At 39.1% G+C, this 27,979-nt stretch overlaps 1 protein-coding gene and 1 pseudogene across 7 annotated transcripts in view; both read right to left on the reverse strand.

The window, feature by feature from the left end:
* The window catches only part of LOC118919297 (uncharacterized), a 79,414-nt gene extending 58,573 nt beyond the window's left edge, over nt 1–20,841 (reverse strand). For 2 of the 7 annotated variants that reach the window (XM_057497783.1, XM_057497789.1), the window contains exons 1-4: nt 20,704–20,841; nt 18,605–18,787; nt 3,701–3,829; nt 1,359–1,544 (exon numbers count right to left, since the gene is read on the reverse strand). The gene's annotated coding sequence lies outside the window, so the exon portion shown is untranslated. Of the gene's footprint in view, nt 1–1,358; nt 1,652–3,700; nt 3,830–6,724; nt 7,382–18,604; nt 18,788–20,703 lie in introns of those variants that run through there. The other 5 variants (XM_057497786.1, XM_057497784.1, XM_057497785.1 and 2 more) reach the window with 5 other exon arrangements.
* LOC130683079 (adrenodoxin, mitochondrial-like) lies at nt 18,794–27,512 on the reverse strand (annotated as a pseudogene).
* Between the last annotated feature and the right edge of the window lie 467 nt (nt 27,513–27,979).

The raw sequence follows: 27,979 nt of genomic DNA on the forward strand, positions 1-27,979 counted from the left end.
TTTCTTTCATCATCTCACAGTAGGATCCCTCCCAGCTAAAGACATTAGTCCCTAATTTCCCCCATGAATGCTCATTCAGGCTGGTGGTCCTCAGAGGATAGACATTGGAGAGGCCTGGATTCAAATCTCAGAACCAACTATTTTTAGCTGTATAAGTGGACATGTTACATAAAAATCACTAACATTAACTCATCCCATTTATAAAACGGGAATTAAAACATAGTACCTGCATCAGTCAAGATAACAATAGGATAGTCATGACACCATACATTTGGTAATTGATAAGAATTTAATACAGAGGTGTGGGCAGGGTTTGGAGGATCCTGCAGTATGGAGCAGTGACAGCACTCGGCCTGACTGGGAATGGGGCCACTGGAACCTAGCCATATTGGGAAGACAGCCTGACAGAATACGTTTGAGGGGAGTGGCTCAGTCAACCCACAGTGACCCAGAGAAATAAGCACCCTAACTCTCCTTGCCTTCCAGTTGTGTGTCAGTGCCTCCCACTGACCAAGCCCAACAGGAAGCTAGAGGGCAAAGGAGAAGGGCAGAGAAGGACAGAGAGTACAACTTGGAAGGGGAGGGCATCAAAACAGCACAGTGCCTACTAATGGGCTCTGCGGGTTGAACGGAATAGCCAGGCTATCGTAGATGTGTGATCTGTGCATCACTTCCTTTCCCTCTGGGCCTTACTCCTCTTCCTCTCAGGCCTTCTCTCCTGCTGTTCCTCTCCTCTTCCAAATCTCCCCCAGTCTAACTCCTCCCAGAGGCCTGGCTCCAGCCCTGAGCATCCAGCCTTTACTACCTCCATCTGTTCTTGACATACTTACCTTTCTGGAAGAAGAAGTGTTCACTTACCCGAAGTCAGTGTGCCTCTAGCCAAGCCCACCTTCTCCCCTACCCTGAAAATACCCACAATGGAATTAAATGGGAAAAGGGATGAATTCAGGCAAAACAGAGTAAATAACCCTTCTTAAAATGTGACTTTACTCAGCAAACACAAGGCCCTGGCCACATTTTTTAACTTGTTCAGTTGTCTGTTTTTCAGGCCAGAAAGACTTAGCACCAGCAAAAAGAGAATAAACCCATAAAAGAAGAAAGAAAGAAGGCACAAACATGGCAGAAGTGATGACTGAGATTCAGAGGAACAGAAGAACCAAACAGGAGTCCCAAGGACATTCATGAACAGAATAATGATGTTCCAATCCTAGGACAAAGGTAAAATCATATTCAAACTTGTCTGGTTAGGAATGTGGGAAATAATAGGATATCCTAGCAAATGGTTTCTCTTCTAAAAAGATGATGGAAGTCAAAGTGGTGTTGAGCCTTGCAGAAGTATTAAGTATTACTTCAATCACCTCATGTGGCATGCTCCATTCTCGTGAGGACAGAGATAATTCAAAAGTTAATATACTGTCCTACATTGGTCAATATTATTTCTTGTATTTGATCTTGTGTCCTCTGTTCTTTGAGGGTAGAGTTCAAAGACTCAGCATTTATTGGCTCCCTTCAGAGGCTACCAAGCTGGTGAATACATGGAAGACCTTCAGAGCCGAAGAAATACAATGGAGTCAGACAAGCTTGAGTGCAAATCCCAGGACAATCCAACAGCAGTTAAGTCTGAATATGATTAACCACAAGTTGCTACAAACTAAAGGGAGCAAAGGAGATAAAAACTGCTTGAAAACTTGTCTTTACAATGTACACAAGATACCTCCACCATACATGAATTCATTTGAAAAACCACTATTGGAAGTCACCTATTTTTCACTCAGGCATCCCTAGCATTTAGAAAACTTTCTGACACATTTTTTTCAAAAAGTATTTAGATCCTGGGGTTCAAAGACAAATATGATGGGTCACTGTTATCTAAAGTTTTTTGGAAAACAATGAGGAAGTCTTTGTTTGGACTAACTCCATCCTTTCTCCCATCCAGGTCCTGAATATCTCCCCATCTCTCCTTGTATGTAAGGCTGAGTGTAGAGCCAAATGCTGTAAGACCCCTCACCTGAGGGGTTTTTGGGAGATGTGGCTATTTATCAACATTATCTAAGGATTATGTCTTCTTATGAGTAGGTCTGCTTTGTCCTAATATATGATGAGCACCTTTTATCAGTTGCTTCCTATCAGTGTAAAGTGTGAAATCATATTTAAACCTCATGAGATATTATTATGTCCTAATAGATAATATTATCCCGATTCTACCGATCAGAAAACTTAGGCTCAAAGAGGCTAAATAATTGTCAAAAGTTATGCAACTAGAAATAATAGAACAAACATTTCAACCAAAACATCTGCCTTTCAGATATTCTAATGTTCATATCACAAGCTCGACAGACCAAAACAAGGAGCTTCCCAGAGAACCTTGGACTGGGGGCCAGGCACAACCCTGAGGCCCCAAGCCCTCTTCAACTTGTTCAAGTCCAGATGCCAAGCAAGGTGACTAAGACAGTTGTGACCAGAGCAGTGCTTACAAGAATATTCACGACCAACCAAATCCCAAGGGTAGTAGCCTGCTGTAATGGGAAGAACACTGCCTGGGAGTTCAGACACATGATTTTAGACCCAACTGGATCAACTAATGTTAAATGGTGGTACAACTACTATGCATTACACTTGTTAGGAAGCTCATGAGACAGTGTAGAACAAATCACAATAACCATGTGATTAATTCCCTTATTAAGAGAAAAGTGAAGAGAGTCTAAAGAAGGTACTGTTTAGCCTCTTAAGAAAAGGTTTGGTGGAAGCAGAATTTTAGACCACTGATTACAGTGAGTTTTCTCTATTTTGGTTTTATTACTCCTGGTCTTTTTCTCTTCTTCTATCATTTATTAAAAATGAATCATTAAGTTCTAGTTCAAGGTCCTGCATAAACCTGAATATTCAGTATGATCACAAGTATGTTAAAAAATGAATGATTCATTTAAAAAAAGACACTGGAAGGAAATGCATTCAAATGCTAACATTGATTATCATTGAGTGATGAGAATATAGATGATTTTTTTTCCTTTTCATAAGAGCATTCTTTTCATAATGAGCAAATATAGTTTTCTGAGTGAAAAAAATAATGCCTGCCCATTTTAAGTCCCGTTAGTACTCTTCCAAGTGTGTGCCTTGACACAAACAACAATGAAGTAATTAACAGGTAAATAAAGTCTCAAAAAGCTCTTATCTGTAAACATGATCTGCTTAACAATAAATCAAAAATGAAGAGCCAAAGATTATTCTGCAAAATGTAGCCATAATTTCTATAACTGTGATTATATTTATGCAAGCAGTATGATCTGGGGGAGGTACCTATCCTTGAATGTGAAGGTAGAGACTTCTCCATAGGGTACTTCAACATTGTAAAATGCCTCAAAATATTGCCCACACAGAATTGTACCACAAAACAGAATAACCAATAATCGGCACAAGCTATGAACTGCTCAGTGGTAACATCTGAGTATCTACTTTAGCCTGGGTTTTCTTGTGAATTTTCATTGTTCTGGGCAGTATACAAAGTTGGACGGGCACATGTTTGAAGTCTCCATGTATAGATTACACTTACTTGGAATACAAGAAAATATTCACAATCCAATCATATGGACAAGTTCAAAGTGTCTACCCCTGCTACACACATACACCATTGTGTTACATACTGAACCTCAGCTGATGCCCAGGCTTGTCAAAGGCTAGCTGAGGTTCTTCATCTACTCACCACTCCTTCATCAACTTCAAATATTTGTTCAGCTGCTACTTCCCAGCTTAAGCCATTTTTCCAGGAGAAAGAATCAACAGAAGATGGGATTTAAACCTAATTGTCAAGTGTTCTGAATGCTGTAGTGGCCTAAATGAAATAAACCGAAAAGATGCAAAGTCATTGACTGGTAACATACTTCAGTGATGTTGCCATATTGTGAACAATCCACCTTGTCACAATTGTCCACCTTTAAACAGTTTACCAGTGTCAACTCATTCCTTTATGATACATAAAGAGGTTCATAATATCTTGTCATTTTTTCTGTTTGGCAATTGGTTTATTACTTTTCCTCTGACTCTGTTGTGTTCTTCCTGATCAAGTATCTTTTCTCAGCAACTGTTTTGAACAAGGCACTGTCTTCTGTTGTGGTAAAGGGAATTAAGGCCAATCTGTTGTGCTTTTATCTTTCTTAGCCTCCTAAGGGAGTATGAAGCACATGTGAGTCCTCTTTTAGGTTTACTTTACTTGTCATTCCTACAGTCCACTTCCATCATTCCTTAATAATGACAGTGATAAAAAAAGTTTTTAAAAAATGCTTTCCATAATTTTCTCATGAAATACCCAAAGGATTATTACTGGTTACATTTTATGATGCAGAGCTATTGTAGATGGCCAAATCAGGCCTATAACTTCCAATCATTCTGTAAATGTGAAATACTAGGGAGTAAAAGCCCTAGAAGGTGAGCCTTGACCAGCAAAAGACAGGAGACAAGAAGGAACCTTGTGATTACTAGTTCAAGATGGTGATGTAGCAAGATCCTGAACTTACTTCCTCCTACAAACACATTGGATCTATAGCTATGTATGGAACAATTTCCTCTGGAAAAGAAAAGCTAAAAACTGGTGGAATGATTCCTTCACATAAGGAAAACAAGAGGGAAACCACATCAAAATGGGTAGGTATGACCGAGACACAATCTCACTGTAAACCCCACCCCCAGTGATGTAACCCACAATCAGGAGGGAACTCAAAACTTGAAAGTTCTCCCTGAGGAGAGGAGGGTTTGCATCCTACACCAGGAACCCCAAATTTTAAGACTAGCACCTGAAAGACAAGCCATGCAAAATAGCTTTGAAGACCAAAGGAGCTCTTGTCCATGAGACCCAAGGGTCTGTGGCAAACAGGGACATCTCCTTAAGGGCCCATGTGCAGCCTTCCCCAACCCAGGGCTCAGCCCAGTAGCAGTACTTTGAAAAGTGCTCAGACTCCACCAAAAACCATTAGAACTAATAAATGAATTCAGGGAAGTTGCAGGATACAAAATCAATATACAGATATCTGTTGCATTTCTATACGCTAATAACAAACCATCAGAAAGAGAAATTAAGAAAACCATCCCACTTACAACTGCATCAAAAAGAATAAAATACCTAGAATAAATGTAACTAAGGAGATGAAAGACCTGTTCAATGAAAACTATAAAACATTGATGAAAGAAACTGAAGAGACAAAGGGAAAGATCTTCTATGCTCGTGGATTGGATGAGTTAATATTGTTAAAAGATCCATGCTACCTAAAGCAATTTACAGATTTAATGCAATCTATGTCAGAATTTCCAATGGTATTTTTTATAGAACTAGAGCAATTCTATAATGTGTATGGAACCATAAAAGACTCAAATAGCCAAAGCAATCTTGAGGGAAAAAAACAAAGCTGGAGGCATCATGGTCCCTGATTTCAAGCTATATTACAAAGCTATAGTAATCAAAACAATATGGTGTTAGTACAAAAACAGACACAGAGATCAATGGAATAGAATAGAGAGTCCAGAAATAAACCCATGCACATTGGTCAATTAATTTATGACAAAGGTTACAAGAGTATACAATGGGGAAAGGATAGTCTCTTCAATAAATGTTGCTGGGAAAACTGGACAGTCACATGCAAAAGAATGAAATTGGTACACCATCTTCCACTATACAAAAAAATTAACTCAAAATGGATTAAAGACTTGAATGTGAGACCTGAAACTATAAAATTTCCTAGAAGAAAATATAGGTGGTAAGCTCCTTGACATAGGTCTTGGCAATAATTTTTTGGATTTGACACTAAAAGCAAAATCAAAACAATTGTGACTACATTAAACTTAAAAGCTTCTGCACAGCAAAGGAAACCACCAACAAAATGAAAATGCAAACTATTGAATGGGAGAAAATATTTGCAAATCATATATCTGATAAGAGGTTAATATCCAAAACATGTAAAGAACTCTTATCACTTAATAGCAAAAGAACCCGAACAATTCAAATTAAAAATGGGCAAGGGGACTGAATAGACAATTTTCTAAAGAAGACATACAAATGGCCAGCAGGTACATGAAAGTTCAGTATCGCTGGTCATCAGGGAAATGTATTAAGTAGCCATTGGGTAGACCTATGAGACAATGCCCCAGAATGACACTGAAAGAAACATAGTCCTCTTTGCTCTGTTTCTAAATTAGAAAATTTTGAGAACAAGAAGCAGATTCTATGGGCTCGTCTATTACAACTATACTTCCCCACCTTCAGGAAAGGGAAAAAGGGGGATTAAAGAGAATTAAGTCCTCAGTACAAATATAAACCTGGATCTTACATATGATACTTCATTTAATTCTCACCCAACTGAGCAAAGTGGTTATTATTGAGCATATTTTTAAATGAAAAAATTGAAGCCTGAAAGCATAAAGTTTTTAACTAGTTTCAAAAAAGGAGCTATTAGTCTCAAATCCATATATGTTTTTCTAACCTTCAAGCTCTTCTCATTAGGCCACAAGGCCACTCATGCAATTCACTGACTTGTTGAGCCATTCACTCATTGGTTAATTTGACAATAATTGACCACCTACATACTCAGCACTCTTTCAGGCCCTGACCCTGCAGCAGATTCCATCTTCATGTAGCCTCTCTCTCACACAGCTCACATTCTTAAGGGGCCCCAGACCTTCATTTTAACCAGTTGTCACCTCAAGCATTTCCCTGTGACATATTTTTTTAAAGTCTTACTAATGTGAAGTGATTCCTTTTTCTTTTTAGAAGTGTGCTCCTCTCTCTGCCATCTCAGCCTACAGATGCCTGCCTTTTACCCAGCAGCCTCTGCCATTTCTTGAGCCCTCTCATCTTTCTCTTCCAGAGCCATTTCATTCCCTTAGTTCAGAGCTGCAGAGCTTTCCTTGTAAGTCAGACAGACATCTCATACACTCTATCCAAAGGTTTCAGATGCCTAAATGATGAGCAGGTGCTCTTGGGAAACCTGAGCCAGGAGCCCTTTCGAGCAGTTGGCTCCATGAATGTGTCTCCCCATGGTAGGCCTGGGATGAACAGAAAGTCATTCCAAGCTACAGCTCAACTTTCACTTGGACACATGTCTGAGGAAGCTGTTTCTATTACAAAATATAGTTACATGTCCAGCATGATAATTCAGGAATCTTTCTTGGAGGTCATTCACAATGGACTGAGTCACAGCTAACACAGAACCCAAAGGCCCCTCAGTGGTCTAGATGTAGAAGGCTCCCTTTGGCATTCAGTATAAGAATACAAAACAGCAAGAGCTATACCTTAATAACACAGAATTTCCTTACTTCCTTGGAAACTGTGGTAAAATGCATTTCCTGCCTTTGAGCTGCAGTGATGTGACTGCTCAGTGCTTAAGGCCATGGAATCCTAACCTTTCATATAAGAAAGGAAGGAAGGAAAGAAGGAACGAAGGAGGGAAGGAAGGAGGGAAGGAAGGAAGGAAGGAGGGAAGGGTGGAAGGAAGGAAGGAAGGGAGGAAGGGAGGGAGGGAAGAAGGAGGGAAGGAAGGAAGGAAGGAAGGAAGGAAGGAAGGAAGGAAGGAAGGAAGGAAGGAAGGGTGGAAGGAAGGAAGGAAGGAAGGGTGGAAGGAAGGAAGGGAGGGAGGAAGGGAGGGAGGGAAGAAGGAGGGAAGGAAGGAAGGAAGGAAGGAAGGAAGGAAGGAAGGAATGAAGGAAGGATGGAAGGAAGGAAGGAAGGAAGGGAGGGAGGGAGGGAGAGGAGGGAGGAAGGAGAGGGAAGGAGAAAATAGTAACTAGTTGAGGTGATGGATATATTAATTAGCTTGATTATATTATTTCATTATATATACATATATCAAAACATCATTGTATACCTTAAATATTTACAATTGTTATTTGTCAACTACACCTCAAAGCCGGGGGACAATATATGCCTCATTCTTCTGCTTTCAGACAGGACTACCCCGGAACCGTGACATTCAAATCAGAGAAATCCCTAGTCATAGCCCAATGGGGGAAGGGGTGGAGGCTCCCACCTTTTCCCTCAATCACCCATCCAAGGTTTAAGGATACTCTAGTGCCAAACACATTTTTCCTGGGGCCTTAGTGAAATCTCCCAAACCACAGCCTAATAGTTTGGGCTTCCTCTTGTTCTGTATTTGTGGAGATGGCATGAGACTGGTCACTATAGCCGCTGAAGTATAACCCACTGCAAACTTAACACAGCCTTCTCTTCTCTAAATATTCTCAACCCCCAAATATCTGGATTATGTGGCTGTTATAAGTGAGCCATAAAGGTGAACTAGCATCAGTGCACTTGTCTCAGGATCTCCCTGGGGCTCTGCACAGCAGGTTCTACCTAACCCGTGTGAAAGGTATTTTTTACTTCATCCAGAAGGACTGACAGGGTCAGGTCTATTCCTATTATTCCTAGACCAGAGGCCAGGAGACAAATGGAGGCCCACACACCATTTATCAATGTATTTTTAAAAAGTATAAATCAAACTAACCATTAAAATTGGTTCTATTCTCCTTCCTTTAACCATATACCATCATAAGAACAAAATTGAAAAATAGGTCTAATATTGTTTATTTTAAGTGCCTGAAAGTCAATATAATATAAAATATAACTGAATTTAAATCAAGTTGGGGCATTCTGCTTGCTGTTAAGCTGCCAATGTTAGAATGGGTTCTAAAGCAAAAACATGTAATTCATACATTTTTTTTCCATAAAAGTATATTCTTGCCTCTATTTCAGTGCATCACTAATTACATTGTTAAGATTTTTCACATAACTTGGGTTCTACTGACAGAGAAGCCAAATTTTACAAACTTTGTTGAGTCATTGTGGTTCTTAGTTTTTTTAATTAATTTCAACTTAGAGAAATTTTCCTCTTCTGAGGCAATAGCAACTGGAATTGTCAATGAATTCTTTAAGCAATTCTTAGATTCAGAAATTAACCATAATTTGACATGTTATGTTAAAACATTTTAATGTGGTCACATATAATAAGTTATCATAAAAATGTCATAAAAAACCTTAATTTCATCACATAAGGCATAACCATGTGTAAGATCTGTTTCATTTATCTCTTCTAGCAAATCTCATGTTATCTAAATTTAATTTAGTTGCTTTAAGAGCATTTAGTCATTATTTTCAGTGTGTATCTAAAAATAGTTATGACATCAATCATATGTTTCATCACAATGTCCCTCCTTTGACAAGATCCAGAAAACATTATATATCATCTCAGCATTGTTTCCAATATCATTGCTATAAACATTGTTAAGAACATCCTTTTAATAAAAAATTCAAATTACATACTTACACAGCATACAAAATGTTGCTATATTTTGGCCAACATTCTATTTTGCACCCTTTTTCCTTACCCACCAAGTTTGTGCCCTTATCCTAGGACTTTCATCAGTGATCTTTTAATTACTTAAGCAAGTTGAATTTTTTTTTGAGAATTTGTTCAATTGTATTAAATTAAATATTTTTGTAAAAGTAAACCTATTAGCAATCCTACCTTCAGTAACCAATCTAATTGCTAAAGTAGAGTTGGCATCATGCCCCATGTTCTTTACATCTTGAGCAAAGCTGTCCAATAGACTTGGTGAATGTAATGACCAAAACGTTCTATCTCTGAACTGTCCAGTATGGTAGCCAAGCTCCACATGTGGCTACTGAGCCCTTGAAGTGTGGTGTGACTAATGACATAGATTTTTAATTTTGTTTAATTTCAGTTCATTTATATTTAAATAGCCACATGAGACTGGTGACTACCATAATGGCCAACACAAATCTTTTCCTAAATATAAACAAATTTAAAGTAAAATGAATGTTTCATATTGCAAAATATTTTTCAGTTGCCAAGACTGCTAATGCCGCCTTGTCTGTACTTGAAAATCCTATTTCATTATGCAAAATCTATCAACTTCATGCTGAGAAGGATTGTTATTTAATTTGTTTTCTTACTTAGGAGTTCTGCCACTCAAATTATTCCCCCACTCCTGATATAGTGTCTGTCTCTATTGTATTGTCCTAACCAGGACAGAGATGTGGAGAAATGTTTTGCTGGGGGCTGAACTGTTTTTCACTATATAAGATCTTCTAAAATGGAGTTTAGGTCAAGGGCTTACCTTTTCCATATCTAGAGTAAGACTTGTGGGCAAAGAAGAAGGTCCTGAGTTGAAAAAGGAAGTGGAGAGAAGAGGAAGGGGGAGGGGAGTAGGGCACAGAAATTGGTTTATAACTGTCCCCTTTGCTTATCTCCCAAATGTGGAGATAAATGACAATTGACAGCTTCCAACCACAACTTTGTTTCCATGGAAATGTTCATTATTCTGAGGGAAGAGACCAGGATTTTGTACAATAAATATTCAATACATGATAATTGATTAAATGAATAAACAAAGCCACATCCATGCATACCACCTCCAATAACATCAGGAGGGACTTTGCAGTCACCCATTCTTTGGGACACAGTAATTTGATACATTCAGCTACAGTCCTTAAAGGACCTTGGCTGACTATTTCAGCTCCCTGGGATTCAGTTTCATCTTTAAAAATGGATAGAAGAACCCATCTTCTTGATCTTCACTAGGGTGTGTTATGTTCCCTAACAGAATTGTTGGATGTGTGGCAAAAGATGACTACAAAAATGGTACATCCAGGTATTCCTCAGTATAGGAGCACCACTTCAGGGACACTGTATTTGTTAGCTACGGCTGCCTGAACAAAGTACCACAAATGGAGTGGTTTAAACAACAGAAAGTTACTGCCTCACAGCTCTTGAGGCTGGAATCCAAGATCAAGTTGTCAGTAGGACAACACTCCCTCTGAAGGCCAAGGGAAGGGTCTGTTGTAGGCCTCTCTCCTAGCTCTTGGTAGTTCACTGGCTCAAGGAAACATGACTGCAATCTTCACATGATGTTCTCTGTGTGTGTGTGTCTGGGTCCAAATTTCTCCTTTTTATAAGGATGCCAGTCATATTGGAATTAGGGCCTATTCTACTCCATTACAACTTAATTAATTATACTACAAAGACTCTTTTTCCAAATAAGTCATATTCTGATGTTCTGGGTGTTAGGACTTAAACACATAAATTTTGGAGAGACATAATTCAACTCACAACATGCATGTTCCAGATTCAACCATTTTCAAATATGTTGTTATATTGCATTCACCAAGTACTTTTTTCATTTTCTAAAAGTTTTATGTATTTTTCCAGGTAGATCATGTATCATTTCCATTCAATAGATATGAGGTAAGAAGAGATAAAGAAGGAAAGGAGAGAAAGAGGAGATAAAGAAGGAAACTGTGACATTCCTAAATTACACAATTGTTTCCATCACTGGTTTCCAAGTATCCTGAATTCTAGGCCAGTGATTTTATTATTTTACTCTAAGATTAGATTATATTGCCTCTTCACCATACATTATTTATTTTTCTAAAGCTGCCTTTATTGCTGTTGCTCTAATTCCCATCCAAACTAAATGTTTAAAAGCCACCTAATCTTTCCTGTTTTCTGTGATGATAAAAATTCCAACTTGATCCTTTGTTATGGCATTTGGTCTGAATAGTAAGATAAACTTTTCACAAAGATTGACACTGGGTTCTGGGTCTTCCTGGAGGCAAACCAGATAGTTTGAGGCAAGCCTTGGTTCCTCAGAGTAATGGGAGTATCCTTGGGCATCAGGCTGATGGAATCTCTGGACTTTCCCAGGGGCAAACCAAAGAGATAGTGGAAAATGCTGAGGGTTGGAAGTCAGGCAGGACCTGGCTAAAGTTCCACAGTGGCCATATACTAGCTGTAAGTAACATCTCAGGCTTAATATAATCTCAGTAATACAATAAGATTCATCAAAATCCATATAAAAGCATTTTATAAATCATAAAACACTGTACAAAGTGACTGTAATGGGGTTTGTGGGGGGGACTTGGTGAAGGGGGGAGTCTAGTAATCGTAATGTTCCTCATGTAATTGTAGATTAATGATACAAAAAAAACACTGTACAAATGCTAGTTCTTCATGTAATAGTAGGTATATTCCACTATTGTCCCACTGAGCACCCGAGCAGGTTGTTCTGGCCCTACTGCCACCTCCTGCCATCTAGGTGTTCAGTACTCTCCCCTCTGTTCCTCAGTATTCTGACCATGGAAAGTATTCTGCCCAAAAAGATGGGTCAAGGGAAGAGTAAGTAAATGTGAGGCACAAGTGGGCACTCCTGCTGATGACCAGAATGGAATGAGGAGGCTGTGGATGGGGGACATGTCTGGGAACAATGACTGGACCCCATGCTCACCCCAGTTCCAGATGTTCCTTACTCAGGGCTGGCACTGCAATTCTATCTTATCCATGCAGTTCTCTGTACTCTTCCCTTCATACCATGGAAACATCACCTACAGCAGGGAGAGTTTCAATATGGTAGGAGAAGTTATACTGGGTCAAATAATCTTTCAGTTCTTTCTGAACTTTTCAAAGCTAAAGTCAAGAGTTTGACTGCTCTCTTCTCTGTTGACCTTCCTCAAGTTAATGGATAGCATATAGTTAGATACCTGGCAATAAATGGAAAGGGCTTCAGGCCTCAGAAAGAGGGTAGACTGGGCGATAGATAGACATATTAGATAGATAGGTAGATAGATAGATAGATAGATAGATAGATAGATAGATAGATAGATAGATAGATGATAGATCTATACCAAGTCTTAAAAACCTTCTTATTAGAAATATTAGGTAGAAAGATAGACATGAGTAGCCAGGAAAGGGGAAGATAAGCCTCAAGAAGAAGCCACCTGGATAAGGGTCAAAAAAAAAGCTACTGAACCTCTGCCCAGGTAGGGGGTCCCATGTGAGAAGAGCAAAGGCTTTGCAGGGAAATAACTCCCTCCCCAACCAGACCCCAATGGCAGCACAATCGAATGGAACTAAGAACTGCCCAGATCACACCTCAGCGTGGGGAAAGGACATGCTCACGGAGAGGGATGGCTGTACAGAAGGGCCCGTAAATCAAATAACCCCACCTTGTCAGGGGAAGAGTTGCCTCCTAACTGGAGTGCTATATACAATCCTCCTGCCCAACAGATCGAGGCCTTTGTTTACCCTGACTCTGGCCCACTCCTCCCTTGGAGTGCATTCAAGTAAAACTGTCCCTGTACTTTGCTATTGTGTCTCTGCCTTTCAATTTTTGGTTTCACTGGGGCCAAGTACTGAGGAGAACAAACTCAACCAGTAACACCATCATTCAAAAATCTGGTCAATACATATTTCATAGTGGAGACTTCTCTGCCCCATATTAAGGCAAAATCACAGGGTCAAATTCATTCTATGAAGGTCATGTAATATAGAAGTAGTCAAAGAGGCTTCTATTGGGCAGCAGGGAATCTACTGGGTACCATCTTGCTTTGCTAGTATCAACTGTGTAATCTGGGGCTGGTCCCTGAACACCTGTGACTGGCTGAATAACGGTTTACAAAGATACCAGGTTCTAATCTCCTGAACCTGTAAATGTTACCTTGTAAGAAAAAAGGATCACTGCAAATGTGATTGAACTAAATATCTTGAGATGAGGAGATTATCTTGGATGATCTGGGTAGGCCCTAAATGCAAGAATCTCTATAAGAGGTAGAGGGAGATTTCAGTTACAAGGAAATAAGGTGATGGGAAGACAGAGCAGAGGGAGCTCTAAAGATGCCACACTGCTGGCCTTGAAGAAAGAGGAAGGGGCATCATTCACCAGCGAATGGAAGGAATGCCCAAAACTACCAGATACTGGAAATCTCTAGAGCCTCCAGAGGGATCACAACTCTGCCAACACCTTGCCTTCTGCCTCAGTGATACTGATTTCAGACTTCTGGCCTCCAGAACAATGAAAGAATAAACTGCTATTGTTTTGAGCCAAGAAGTTTTTGGTAATAGAATCATCAGGAGAGCTTTTAAATTATCCTGATGTGGGTCTGGCACCAGAGCTCCTGTTTTAATAGTCTGGGGTGAGACTTCTATAAGAGTTCTCCAAGTGATAAGGTGTAGGAAGGCACGGTGTCACTAGACTCGATGGTTCTTCCCAAATCGAACATGCTTTGGTTCTGTGTCTTCGCACTTTTAACACAATTAATTGTTTGAATGTGGGAGAACGGATCTCTGGGGAAGAAAGAGTAAAAACAGCCTCTAGGAGAAACTGAGACTGAGTGTTGATGAGAGCCTGAGGGACATCACACATCACAGCGCCCATTAGCGTGCCTTTGGTGTTCATCGGCCTTCCTCTCCTGGGGAGGGTGAAACCACCCCTGGCAGAGAGGAAACACTGTAGAATGAGGTGACTTTCAGAAAGGCTGCATCAAATGGTGGGATAATTGAGTTCTGTGCTCTGCCAGAATGAAAATCAAAGGGCCAGCAGGAATTTAAAGGACCCTCTTTTTAAATGATTCATTAATCCATTTATGAAATACTTATAGGACTGCTTCCTTGTATGACATTCAACAGTATGCTATTCAGTCATTCAACAAATGCAGGGTGCATACTGGGTATCAAGCACCCTTCTAGGTACTTGAGATCCAGATCAAATCCAGAAAGATCCTATCCTTTATGAGGTGCTGTGGAGAAATACATGCTGTGATGAAAGATAAATCAGGGGTTGGAGAAGGGAGAATGGGGAGGGAGGCAGTGTGCATAACTGAACAGGGAGCGGCTCACTGAAGATACAGTCCAGCAAAGCCCTGAGGTGGGTGAAGACAAGGGCCTTGGGCATTTACTTCAAGAGCTTCCCCAGCAATAATACTGGTGGCCACTTTTTCCAAAAATCTAGAGAATCATCTATTCCAGAACTTGATTACTTGATTCAAGAATCTATCTATTCTCTTCTGCTATGGTCTATTTAAAAATTACTTGGAAATGGGAAATATGAGAACCTTTTTAAATAAAGGGAGACTGCATTGGTGAAGAATTGGGTCTATCAAAAAGCCCCTTCTTTACTCTTTTTAGCAATGAAAAGAGCAAATGGAAACTTTTCAGGCAAATACCCCAAAAGCAAAAGCTGAGCCATTGTGGGGCTTCAGTTTCCAAAGGGCAAATTCCTTGACAAGAAGCTCAAGGGAAAATCAGTGACAGGGCAGTAGAAGCCACTAGGCTCCATGCTGATTTTCAGCACTGTGATGTGATTTCTCTTTTATAATTTTTGGACCAGTCCCCTTTCCAATTAGAGATCACAGCTGCTAAGAATAAAGTGGTGTCTGTTTAACTGGCAGAAGACACAATGGCCCACTCAGACCATCAATAGGAGTCATTGTTTTGGAAATACGACCATTGAGATTTTTAAAATGCTAATGACATTAATTTCTCTTTCAATGCTGATTGTCACCCAGTTCCTTTTTTAAATGAGGGAGGTTTTTTTTTTTTCTATATAGTGGGTCAAAAACTTTTTTCATGAAAACAGTTTCCAAATTTTAAAACTTCCAGGAATCTTTGATGTTGTTTGTTTAACCAACTCATTTATAGGAGAGAATGCAGCCCAGAGAGGCTGAGTAACTTGGTTAAAGCTACAATGCTACTTAATGGAGGAGTTTGGAACAAGAAACCAGACTGCTGTCTCCATCCAGCATTCTTTCTACTATAGCAGGCTGTGCCCTCAGAAACATGAGGGTGATCTCTAACTCACCATTACATTTTCTTTGCAATAAGTAAGTGCCAAAGAAGCATCTCTTCCCAAGTAATTTGTCCTTAGTATTCGAATGTGAAGATGAGTAAAATTTCTCAGCCTTCTTGTTGAAGCACTGCTGCTACTTTTCCCACTGGAGGAAAGGAAGTACTTGCACACTGGGCAGATTGGGTGAATCAAAGGGATGTGTTATTCTCTCAGACATAGGCATGTTTCCTGGCGGAGCACGTTCTGTGGCTTATGTGGACTTTAGATTTCGAGTTTGCCTCCTTCAGGTGGCCTAACGCGTGGTTTGTTCCTGGTTAATTGCTCCTGCCAGATACCTGAGGATGCTTCAGCCATCTGGAGGCAGTGACCTGAAGGCTGCACACTCAGGAGTCTCATTTGGAAAGGGGATCCCTCTACCATTCTGGAAAATGCAAGTGTGATTCAGTTCGCACCTAACATTAGGCAAGCTTTATTTTATCTGCATATCCATAATTCTGCTGTCACTAGCAGGAAACAGAACCCTGATTTAGATATGCAGCTTTAGCACCTACAGAGCACAGTGAACTTGGAGTTCAGAGAATTTTTGCTTTAAGTGCTGTATTCAATTATTTATTCAACAAAAATATTATTAAGATCTACTAAAAGCCAAGCCCTATACTAGGTGTTAAAGAAAAATCATTCATGACAATTGTTCAAGATGGAAAGCAGACTTCATTCAAAGGAGAACTGTGGAGATATGTGTAGGGACCACTCTAGGTAGTTACTGCAGGGGGAGAATGATTGGGCTCAACTCTAAACACAGCCTGGGCAGGGTGGGGGTCAGTAGATAGAAACTTACTAGGAGGAAACATCAGGGGTAAGAGGAGATCCTTGCTAAACCAACTAATACGATTCTGGCTGAAGAAAGTCCAGGATGATCAGATATTGCTTGGAGGCTGAGGAGTGGGGCTGGAGAATAGGAAACCCAATTAGATATCATGGGTGATCAGATGTTGAGGATGGGGGGTTCTGGTTAAACCTACATAGGAAGACTCTTGCTAAAATTGAGAAAAGACTGCAGGAGTGCCTGAATAGTTTGGTCAAAAAAAGAATCTTTGTTAAAAGCAACAAGGGATAATGTTGAGCTACGACAGGTTTCCTGTTTTGTCATGACTTGCAGTGTGACCTTTGAGAAATCCATCTTACATCTCTCAGCCTCAGTTTTCTCATCTTTATGACAGGACATTTTAATACTTGCCTTCAGATCTTCACATGCAAAATATAATACCTTATAAACTGTGAATCATGTTTCAAATGCAAGCAAGGATTTTAAATATGTCCTTCTGGGGAATGTTAGTTAATAACGATAGTGTGCCAAGCACTGTACTAGGATCATTTCATCATTGCAACATCCTGCTAAGTAGGTAGTACTATTTCCTTAAAACCGGCGGTAACTGAGCTCAGCGAGGTGAAGTGCTTGCCCAAGTCCCCAAGGTCAGGAGATGGAGGATATGGGATTTAAGCAATTTCTGCTGCTCAGAAGGCTCTGAAGTGAAGGTCATACATATGTGACTTCCTCAGAATGGACCTGACTTCATTTTAGCAAGAAAAAAAACAAATGGCTGTAAAGCTCTTAGAGTAAACTAACTGTTAGATAGAAAGATAGACATGAGCAGCTGGGGAAGGGGAAGATAAGGTTTAAGGAAAAAACCTGCCAGTCACTGAAGAAAACAAAGGCTTTGCAGGGAGATTACTTCCTTGCCTATTGGGACCATGTTAACTGGTCCCAACCAGATCACAACATAGGAGCAATGAAACAAAACTAAGGTCTAAACCACACTTCATCATAATCTCATTAAAGTAAAATTAGTTTTGCTCACTGCCTCTCCCCACTCCCCTACCACTCTACATACCAAGGGGTTTTCTATGTGCATTTTGGGAAAAGACATGCCCATTGAGAAGAATGGGTGTATAACTGGAACTGTCAATCAAATGACCTCATCCTGCCAATTAAAGGGGCGCCTCCTGGTTAGGACATGATAAATAGAACCTCCCCTAAAAGTTTGGTGCCTTTGTCTGCGTTGACTCAGGCCCACTCCTCCTTTAGAGTGTATTCAAATAAAACTTTCCCTCTACTTCACTATTGTGTCTCTGCCTTTCAATTCTTTGCTGTGGCAGGAATAAGAATTGGGAGAACAAACTCAAAACGCAACATATTTGGTGCCGTGACATGGGTTGCAACTCCTGCCATTAAGGTGTGCTAAATAAAAACCTCCTGCAGCTTTAACTTTATAATGTGTCTCTTAAGTGAATTCTTTCCTTCAAGAAGATAAAAACCAAGGAATTCCACAATCCACCTCCCACTAACAACCAAACTGGTTTGTAAAATTTTATGCACTTCCAGCGACATACATCCCTAGTCCCCCAGCAATAGAAATTGTCTTCTAGACCACAGATCTTACATCCTAATACAAATTACAGAATCACCAAAAGCAATCATTGAAATCATACGCCTAGGTCAATCAGTCTACAAACTTGACAACTTAGTCAAGAGATATGTAGTCTCCACTGTCGAAAAAATTTTTGTGTGTGTAGGCCCAAGCAATTTCAGTATGATAAACTGCGATTAAAGTTTACCTGGGACTCATACAAAGAATTTTAGGAACTGACCTTTGTAGGTCTAGACACTGCTTTTTAATTTTTTTAACCACAAGTAAAAACATCAAAATCAAAACAAACCTAAAAACTAACAACAAAAATTTCTGAATCAATAACTGTTCTTTAGAATACTAAACATCCAGAAAGAATTATCAGGAAAGAAAACTTTCTGTGAGTTTGTTCACATCTTTTTTTTGGCTCTGCTTAATTTTATAACATTATCAAATCAAGTCTAAAAATTACATAACAGATAATACACCCAGATATAAGAAAAGCAAATGGGAGTCAAAAGAAGAGTAAGACATTGATTAAGATGATTTGTTAGTAACAGTTTTTTGAAAAGTGATACCTCTCACTATAAAGATCTTTCCATCAGCTTCTCTAAGTTGATTCTGGTATATTTAAATTATCTTTTAACTCCCGGTCTCTGTTCTGTCATAGCCACATTTGTGTTTACAAGTAATCACGCTTTCCTCCTGCCAGCTGGTTTTCTAATTTTCCAGTTTCTAAAAACTTATAAACAGAAGAAAATCTGATAAAAATAACTCAACATCATGTGATATGTTGACACATTAAAGAAATCCTGTTGTTGCTTAACAAAGGTCATATTTCTATTCTTAAATATTCCCTAACAAGAAACAAAATTTCTATGTAATGTTTGAATGTTTACACTTAAAATAAAGTATCATATGCTATTTTTAGAAATGCACATGTAATACATTATTTTCTATTTTCTTTTTCATTATAGAGTGATGTTATCTAATAAATAAGCCATCTCACAAACTCTGATCCAAAATGTGATTTACCACAAAATTCAAGTAGTTTAAGGTAGGGAAAAGCAATTAAAAGAGTTGTAAAATGGAAGAAAAAGAAAAGATGGGAAAATATATAATGAACCTTAACTTTCCATTAGAAAACAATTTTTCAAGTGAAACGTAATTTTTCTAAATGCTGAATGACCATTATAGAAACCATGTGGACCACTATATGGGTACTTAATTACAAAGAAAACAGGAAAGTTGTCCCTTAAGACAAAAATTAGACAATATTTTCACAGTGAAAGTTAGGCAAAAGGTTTGGAAATTTTTAGAATGTTTCACTTAAACTATTCAGCAGTTTTGAATTACTTATGTAGTAACAGGATGGTTTACCTGTGAAAACCAAATACTGTATTAAGTTTCAGCACATATTCAACAATTATACAGAGTACTTTACAAAAGGAAGATGACTTTCTTGATAGCAAAATGACAGAGAAATGTAAACTAAAATTACACAGCATTGAAAGGGAGCCTACCATTATTCCCTCTTATTTAAATCAACTGTCAGGAAGAAAACTGTTGGGAGTCATAGAATAAAACAAATGAACCATCATAACAAAGAAGACACAAGAATATTTCAAAACATAATGCAAGAGTAAAATCTAGCCCCTCTTAAAAAGTTTAGAACACACTGTTAGTTCACAGGCAATACTACACCAGGTTAACCTGAAAACAGTTGTAGTGGCTTTAAAACATGTATGCAAATTCTCTGACACCCAGTCTTCAAATGATGGGCCAGACTTAGTGCCTCACTACCAATAAAAAAAAGTGGCATAAGGGATACTGTGATATCCATGACTCGTTGAAAGAAAGGACACAGCTTTTGCCTGGTGTACGAGTTCTCTCTTGGGGCACTATTAAAACCCAGCCACCATGCTGTGAGGGAGCTCAGGCCATAAAGAATTATACTTTTAATTTAAACAAAATTTTGAAATATTTATTTATAAGATAGTAACTGTCTTTGAAATTAAGCAGTTTACTGAGCAATTAGTTTTGTCCATACACATTTACATGTTATTGCTGTAAAGAAGATATTTGTAATTTCTCCAGTTTCAATGTGAACATACAATTTGTAGTAACAAGATGCAGATTCAAGTACAGATCTTCTAATTTTTTGTTCTAATTTCACCCACATCTAATAGGAATAATAATACCATTTTTTAAACTTACTTTATAGGTAGCAGGCATAAGATTCATATGAAAAAATTTGCCAAAATCACTAAACATAGGGTAAAACACAAAGTTTTATCATATTAACTATGTTCTAACATTTTATTTGCTTTTTATAGTCTAAGCAAAATAAAGATTGCATACTTTCAGAACTATGAAACTCAGTAGACAAGGTGAATTAAAGTAGTAAAACTAGTCATAATAATAAACCAGTTCATCCATGTTCTCAATTACATTAATAATAATAATTGTAAAAAAAGGTTAACATTTTGTGAAAATACTCATATTTATTTAGGAGTTCTTGCCCATATCAATGGACTGTCTGGCATCAGCCACGGCATCAGGTACTCGGACAGTCATATTGTCCATAGATTTTGTCAAACAGATTTGGCAGCCCAACCGGGATCAAAACCATCAATATCTAGATTATTTTCAACCACAAAATCTAGTAGAGAGTCACCAACTTTTCCTTTGGCTGTTAATGTTACACCATCACGGTTTACAAAGTAGACTGTTATTTTATCTTCTGAGCTGCGGTGCGCCCTCGCCGACGCGCTCAGCGCCCGGTGCGCCACCACACGGCACCCCAAGCCCCGCTCGGCGCTTCCGCCCGGTCCCCGGCCGTCCGGGAGGCTCCCGGCTCCCGCGAGAAGCAGCCGCCGGTGGGCCGCGCCGCCGAGGGCCGCGCGCCCCCTGCGGCGGCCATAGCCCGCGGTCGCGTGACTCACAGATGCGACGCGGGCCGCCAGAGCGTCCGCGAGCGCGGGAGGAGCGCTGCGCCGACGCCCGAGGGCCGCGGCGGAGCATGAGGAGGCCGGCGTGCCGGCCGGGGCGTGGCCTGGGCGGGCGCTGTTCGCATCTTATTTTAAGGTAACACGAGTGGTCCTGTGGCACATCCCCCAAGTTAAGAACACCCCAGATGAAAAGAAAAAACATCTAAGACTAAAGCTGAGGCCAAGGCCACACAGCGGTAGTTGAACTAGGTCCCAAATAACCGTCCACAACCAATATTACATCACTCTTTATTAACAATATTCTGAAAGTGGCTTTTATTTGATTCATTAAAATAATTAAATTGTTGTTAATCAATACAACACTCAAGGGATCGTTTAAGTAATTCATTAAATAATTCAATTACACTATTTTTAAATTTCTATTTTTAAGATTTGTGTGTATGTGTGTGCTCTGTGTAGTCTTCCTGCCAAACTGCAGAGTGCTCCCTTAGGCATAATTCCTCACTTGGCCTGTATATATGCCACATATGCTATATTTATCATGCCACATAGTCCAAATCGGATATAAATGTGTTGATGATAGTGTCATGAAATGTATAAAGACATCTATCTGTATTGCTTTGTAGTCCTGTCTCTTTCTGTCTAGCCTTAAAAAAATCCTGCAAGGTATGTTAAAAAGGTACTATTGCTCCCATTTCATAGGTGAAAAAACAGACTCCAAGAGTTTAAGCGACTCACTTGATAAAGCCTAATAGATTCAGTGTCAAGTTGCAGGAAGAGGGCTTGGGAGCTGAGCCAACCTACTGCTTATACTTACTACTGGCTTTGCCTTCCTCTCTTCCCCCATCTTTCCCTTTCTGTCATTAGTCAATAATTATTGAACTTCTTGAATTCAGTAAGGTATTTGTTCCAGCCATTGATAAATTTGTGGCCATCCTCCCATTCCAGTAATCTACATCTGGCTTGTGCCAAACTTGTAATTTTAGCCCCATCAAATCTTCCAAAACCAGGTCTTACCTTACATCCTAGCTATTATAGATGCTTTTGTTGGCTGATACAGATAAACATGTATAGTGTTTAATGGAACACAAAATTTGCACCACAACTATGTTGTGATAATATAAATATTCCTTCCTCTGCAAGTTCCCTTGAGAACAATGATTTAGGGCAACAAAGTTATGTCAGGTAGCTAAGCAGACATGAGCAGGTACCACCCTGTCCTGGACAAGACACCCCTTATCATCCACCCACCCCTTTTCACCAGATGGTAGAATGTACCCCCAAACCCTCCTGTTTATGGTAGAGTCTCCTGCCTTATCAGGGTCTAACAAGATGTAAAAACCCCAATAGGGCTTTGAGACCACCAGCTTGGGTGGGCACCTGGGCCCTAAGACCCAGAAGGTGACCCAGAGTTACCTCAGGATCGTAATAAATTTACATTGCAATTTTGGCCCCACCCCATGGGTTTGCTTAGTATGGGTGGGCGGCTGTGCACTGAGAAAGTTATATAACCGGAAATTGTCAATCAGTATGTCAATTGAATGATATAAGACCTGGGGAAGGAGTTACCATCTGTGGGTAAAATTGCAATATTTCCAGAATCTCTCACCTGGCCTTGTGCATCTCCACATCAATGGGTGTTTCCAAGGGTGGAGAAAAATAGTCTATCTCCATATCAGTAGGTGATTACGTGGGAGTAGCGAGCGTGTAACTGGACTGGAGAAGTTTGGAGGGGTCCCTTTTTTGCAGCCAGGGTATGAGAGACACCGTGAACAGCAGTGGATGACTGCTTGTAAGCAATAAACGGGTTTCTCCCACTTTATTTCTCCCTTTGACTAATTTCGGTTTCAAAGGTAATTTGCCCCAGGCTGGGAGAAAGATTTTCCCTCCTGGAGTTACATTATCATTTAAAAAATCAATCCTAACCCTAATAATGGGGCTGCTTCTTGTTTCCAGAAAGCCAGCTCTCCACCCTTCTTTGGAGTGTACTTATGCTTTGTTTAATAAACTCCTGCTGTTTAAAACTGTCCTAAGTCTGTCTCTTGATTGAATTCTTTCCTTCAAGAAGACAAGAATCAGAAAAATGCATTGCATTCCACCAGTAACAGTTTGGGGTAATAAACAACTGAGCAGACTTCCATAAAGGACAATGACTCACTGGAGGCTTAAGGGATGAGGACATAGAAGTTTCACCCCATGTCTCCAGCAAGCCCACCATTCTGTTATACACCCTTACAATGCAGCTACTATTTTTTATTTTCAGTAATAATGCAGAATCATTACATTGCCCTTAATCGCATGACCTCAGGCAAGCTTCTGACTCCTCCATCCTTCATTCATGAAGTGAAGATACATATCAATTGTTTCATTGTAAACTTAGAATGAGACTGTCTGAAGGCAATCAACATTTTTATGATTAACATCATTAGGAGAGGTCAGCGGGCTGTGGAAATGGGAGGTGAAGAGGGAAAGGACAAAGAGAAAGGAGAAACGGTAGCATGGGAAAACTACAAAATCCTACTTGTAAGTCAATTACCAATTTCCGCATTTAGTTCCTCCTTAAAGGGAGAAAACTAGTCTTTCCCAGAGTATATGTAAAGACACGATGTTAAGCAGGCTTTATCACAGAAAAAAAGGAAGCAGAGGAGGTAGTAGGTAAGTAGGTAGGTCAGTACTGGGCTAAATAAAATGTGGTTTTTATATTTTTAAACTTTAATATGTGAATGAAAATTATAAGACAAGTACAGAGATGTTGGTTTACACAAGTTTATATGATTGTGGGAATATTTTCTCACAGTCTGTGTCACAGAATGTTCTGTGAAACACATTTTACTGTTATATCTATAAAAAAAGAGGTAAGAACTCCAGATAAAATATAGCTGAATTTCTCACATTTACATAGCAACTTTCAGTTTATCAATTACTTAATTGACATAATCTCAGTATACGACATTTTGATGTCACTGCCCCACTGAATTTTACCTAATTTCATATGGCTGAGATTAAAGCAGCTTGTCACCCATGTAAACAATAGCAGAATTCTTTCTTGCTCTCCCTCCAGTTTCTCCCACTTTTTATTCCTGAGTCCTCTACTTTTTCTCTAAAGACTAGATACAGGTCCAGAGGGATCCCAGGTCCAGCATTTTCTTCTCTGCCAGCAAGATCCTAAAGAGAAAAGGAGCCCTAGGAGTGCAGCTAACTTTAAGTTCAACTGGTCACTGAGTATGTACCACCTTATCACTTATTAGTTGGTGATGTTAAGGATACACCATGCTCCCAGAACTTGGAAATGTTGGGAGAGAATAGCAGCAAATCAGGACTATATATATATAAAGGTAAATTAAAGCTAGATTGTTATGTCCCAGATTAATTGCTACTGTTGGACAAGAGAAGATATGGGAGAAGTTGCCTTTTCCCACTTTATATTAGAGACATTGCTAGTATCGATAACAGATAAAAATAATTATCTGATAGTCTTTGTGTCATTTTTACCAACATGGCATCTGTAGGACACAGTTGGTACATATTTTTTGGCTTCTCACAGCATCTCTTTCTTGTGGAAAGTCATACCTTCTTCCAACCCTTGGTTCAGATGATGTAGAAAGGAGAAATTCCACCCTGCTGATGGCTGGGTGAGGAGCCCAAGGCCAGACAACTCCCTCCTTTGGTCAAAGGGATCAGCTGAAGGGTGGGCACATGACATCAGCAGGTCAATTAGTGTTGACCCTGAGGACTTTTGCTGAAATTCACAGGGAAGAGCAGTTCTTTGTTCTCTGTGATCACTAGCTACCAGGTGATGCAAATCTAGAAATTCTGGGGACTCTGTTAACCACCATAGTACTGTAGTTTCATGAGAATGAATTCAAAACTGAGGAAAGCAGTGCCATGATAGAGAGAAAGGAGAACAAAACAGTTTACTCATGGCATTATTTGAATAACTGGATCCAGCCCTCCTGAAACTAGAAACACTTCTGCAGTTCTAGTTTTATAAACCAAGAAATTCCTTTACCTAGAAAAATTCTTTATGCGATGGTAACTAAATGGATTTTGTTTAACACACTTTAGAATTCTAAATCTTTACAAAGAAACTGAAGAATGTATCATTTTACCATTTTGTCAAAGATGATTGGAAGGAGTTAACTAAATGTTTTCCTTCTTTAGAAACTTAATATACATGACATTTTAATGATTTGATTAAATTTTACTTTATTTTACTTAGTATTTTCATTTTAATTTTAAATTTGGAAAATCAAATTTCTAATGAAAAATTATTTGACTTGTTTTAGTAATTGTCCATTTTCTCTAATTTTAAAAATGTATTGGCATGAAAGTATTCCATTTTGCTTTCTTTTAAAAAAATCTTTGTTGTACATACTTCTGTACCCTTTGTCCCAATCCTGCAAATCGGTGTATTTGTATATTCTCTCTTTTTTTTTATCAGTTGGTTCATAGGTTTCTCTGTCACTACTCTTTATATTGACTTCATTTAGGGATTACTGATCTGCTCTGATTTTTTTTTTCCTACTTCATTTCTTTGTTTTCTACTTTATTTCTGATTTTTAAATTAATTCTTTCTTTCCTTCTATTGTGTTTTACCTGATGGGTTTTTTTCCCCCCTAATGCTACAAATTTCCCTGTAGTAGTATTTTAAAATTTTGATATGTAGAAAGTTCATGTATTTCAGTTTTAAATATTTTCTGAATTCCATAATAACTACTATTCAGTCACTAAGTAATTAGGAAGTTTAATTTTTTTACTTGTTTGTTTTGCTTTCTAACCACATCTGGCAATTTTCGTTTTCTTTCTGTTACTGTTTTCTACTTACACTGTGGTTATAGAAAGGAGTTAGTACATCACTAATGAAACTTTGGTTTTCAAAGAAATGCACTTTGGATGTAGATAGATACATGACTGGTTTTTGAAAATGATCAATGTACGTAATTGTTAAGTACAGTTTGATATAAGTCAATTAGATCAAGATTGTTAGTTGTGTTTTAAAATTTTTCTGTATTTCTCATCATTTTTATTTCAGCTTCATTCATTCATTCACACATTCATTTACTCAATAGATATGTATTAGTGCTACTACATGCCAGGAACTACTTTAGAACCTTGATATACAGTGAAAACAACTATAAAAATAAAAGCTCCTCTCATCAGAAAGCTTACTTTCTCAGGGGGAGAAGTAAGATATTTAATGTCTTGATAATTTAGAAAAGGGAAGGAAAGAAAGAATGAAGAGGTATATACAATTTCAGGTAATGATAAGTACAATGGAAAAATAAAGAAGAAAATGGATAAGGAGTGCAAGTGTGATAAAGAGAAGGGGCTGGAATTTAAGTAGGATAGATAAGAAAGGCTCATTGGGAGAGTATGAGCCATGGGGATATCTGAAGTCAGAGAAATTAGCAAGTACAAAGGTCCTACAGTGGGAGCATGCTTACTGTGATCAATGAACATGAGGGGGGAGTGAAGCTACAGTGAAACAATAAGGGAGAAAATAGGAAATGATGAGTTTAGTAGCACAAGGCACTGAGTTGAGGGTGGGGAGAGATCATGTGGGGACTCTTAGCTCTTTATCAGACTTCGGCTTTTATGCTAAGTGAGATGGAAATCCATTGGAGAGAGGTGGAGTGATAAATATGAATATTATTGTAACCAGGTCACTAGGATATCATTATTATTTTGCAGGATGGAAATGGGGAGACCAACTCTAGTAGGGAAAGGGCAGATCCAGGGAAAACTGATGGAAGGTAACTAAAATGTATATGCAAAAAATGATTGTGGCTTGGACCAGGACTGTATGAGTGGAGGTGGTAAAATGAATGTCTTCTGAATATGGCTTCAAGACATAGCTGGCCAGATTTGCTAACAGATCAGACTTGGAGTATGAGAGAAAAGAAAGGAGTAAAAATATGACTCCAGGAAAAGTTAATCTCTTCCCTCCTTCCACAACACCAAAAAGATTTTGAAAACTTTTACTCATCAGGCCTTTCCTTTGTATGTGTTAGTTTTGTAGTATTTTACTTATATCTTGCTTTGAACTATCCAAGTGAATCATTGTTACACTTACTGTTTTATAAACAGCTATTGCCATTTAGATTTGTCCACAGTAATATCTGTTGTTTTTTTTGACTCGCCTAACTCGTAGCGTACCCCTTCCTTCTGTATTCAACTTCCTTTTATCTTAAGTTGATTGTATCAGCTATTAATTTATTGCTTCTTAGATCCACATTCTCCCTTCAATATTTGCTCTGCAATCATGGAAGAAATTCCTTTAAGCATTCCTTCTTAAAGTTGAGTGTGATTCAAGCTTTCTCCATAGAGGGCGTGGAGAGGTACTGCAGTAGAAAGGAGTTGTGCTGTTTCTAGATGCACCTGTCAGTCAGCCATGTGGGTATGAGGACATTCAGTGGTGCACTGCCCCAGACACACAACCGGAACATACGGTCCCTTGGCAGTCTTGTAGCTCCAGCCTGGCCTGATGATCACCTTTCATGGTCCTCTCAATAGGGGGACTGTGAGTGCTGCCCATAGTGGCCCTCTGAACACGCACCCCCTTCTGCAGAAGTTTGCTCCCATGATGCTGGCCTGTGATTTCATGCTTCTGGCATCTTGACTTCCTCTGTTTGCCTCTGTTCTGGGAGGTTTGTCTTCTGTAGCCTTCCTGATACTACCATCTTCCCAACAGGAACAACACACAATATGCTAAAGACCTCTTGCCCACACCAGTGCCCCCACCTGCCCTGTACATCTGCATGACTGGACACTACCTGTGACATGCCAGTGGTTTGCTTCTGCACCTTGGAGTGTTTTGAAGGTACTCTTGTCATTTTCACTCTAGCCGTATTTAAGATCTTCTCTTTGTCTATGGTGTTCTGCCATTTGACAGTGATGTTTCCAGCCCCTCCCAACTCCTATTAGGTTCTTCTTGCATTTCTAAATATGAGAATCTATGCTTTTCATCAACTCTAGAATATTCTCACCCATTTTCTCTTCAAA

The sequence above is a fragment of the Manis pentadactyla genome, chromosome 3 (genome assembly GCF_030020395.1).
Source record: "Manis pentadactyla isolate mManPen7 chromosome 3, mManPen7.hap1, whole genome shotgun sequence".
Classification (NCBI taxonomy): domain Eukaryota; kingdom Metazoa; phylum Chordata; class Mammalia; order Pholidota; family Manidae; genus Manis; species Manis pentadactyla.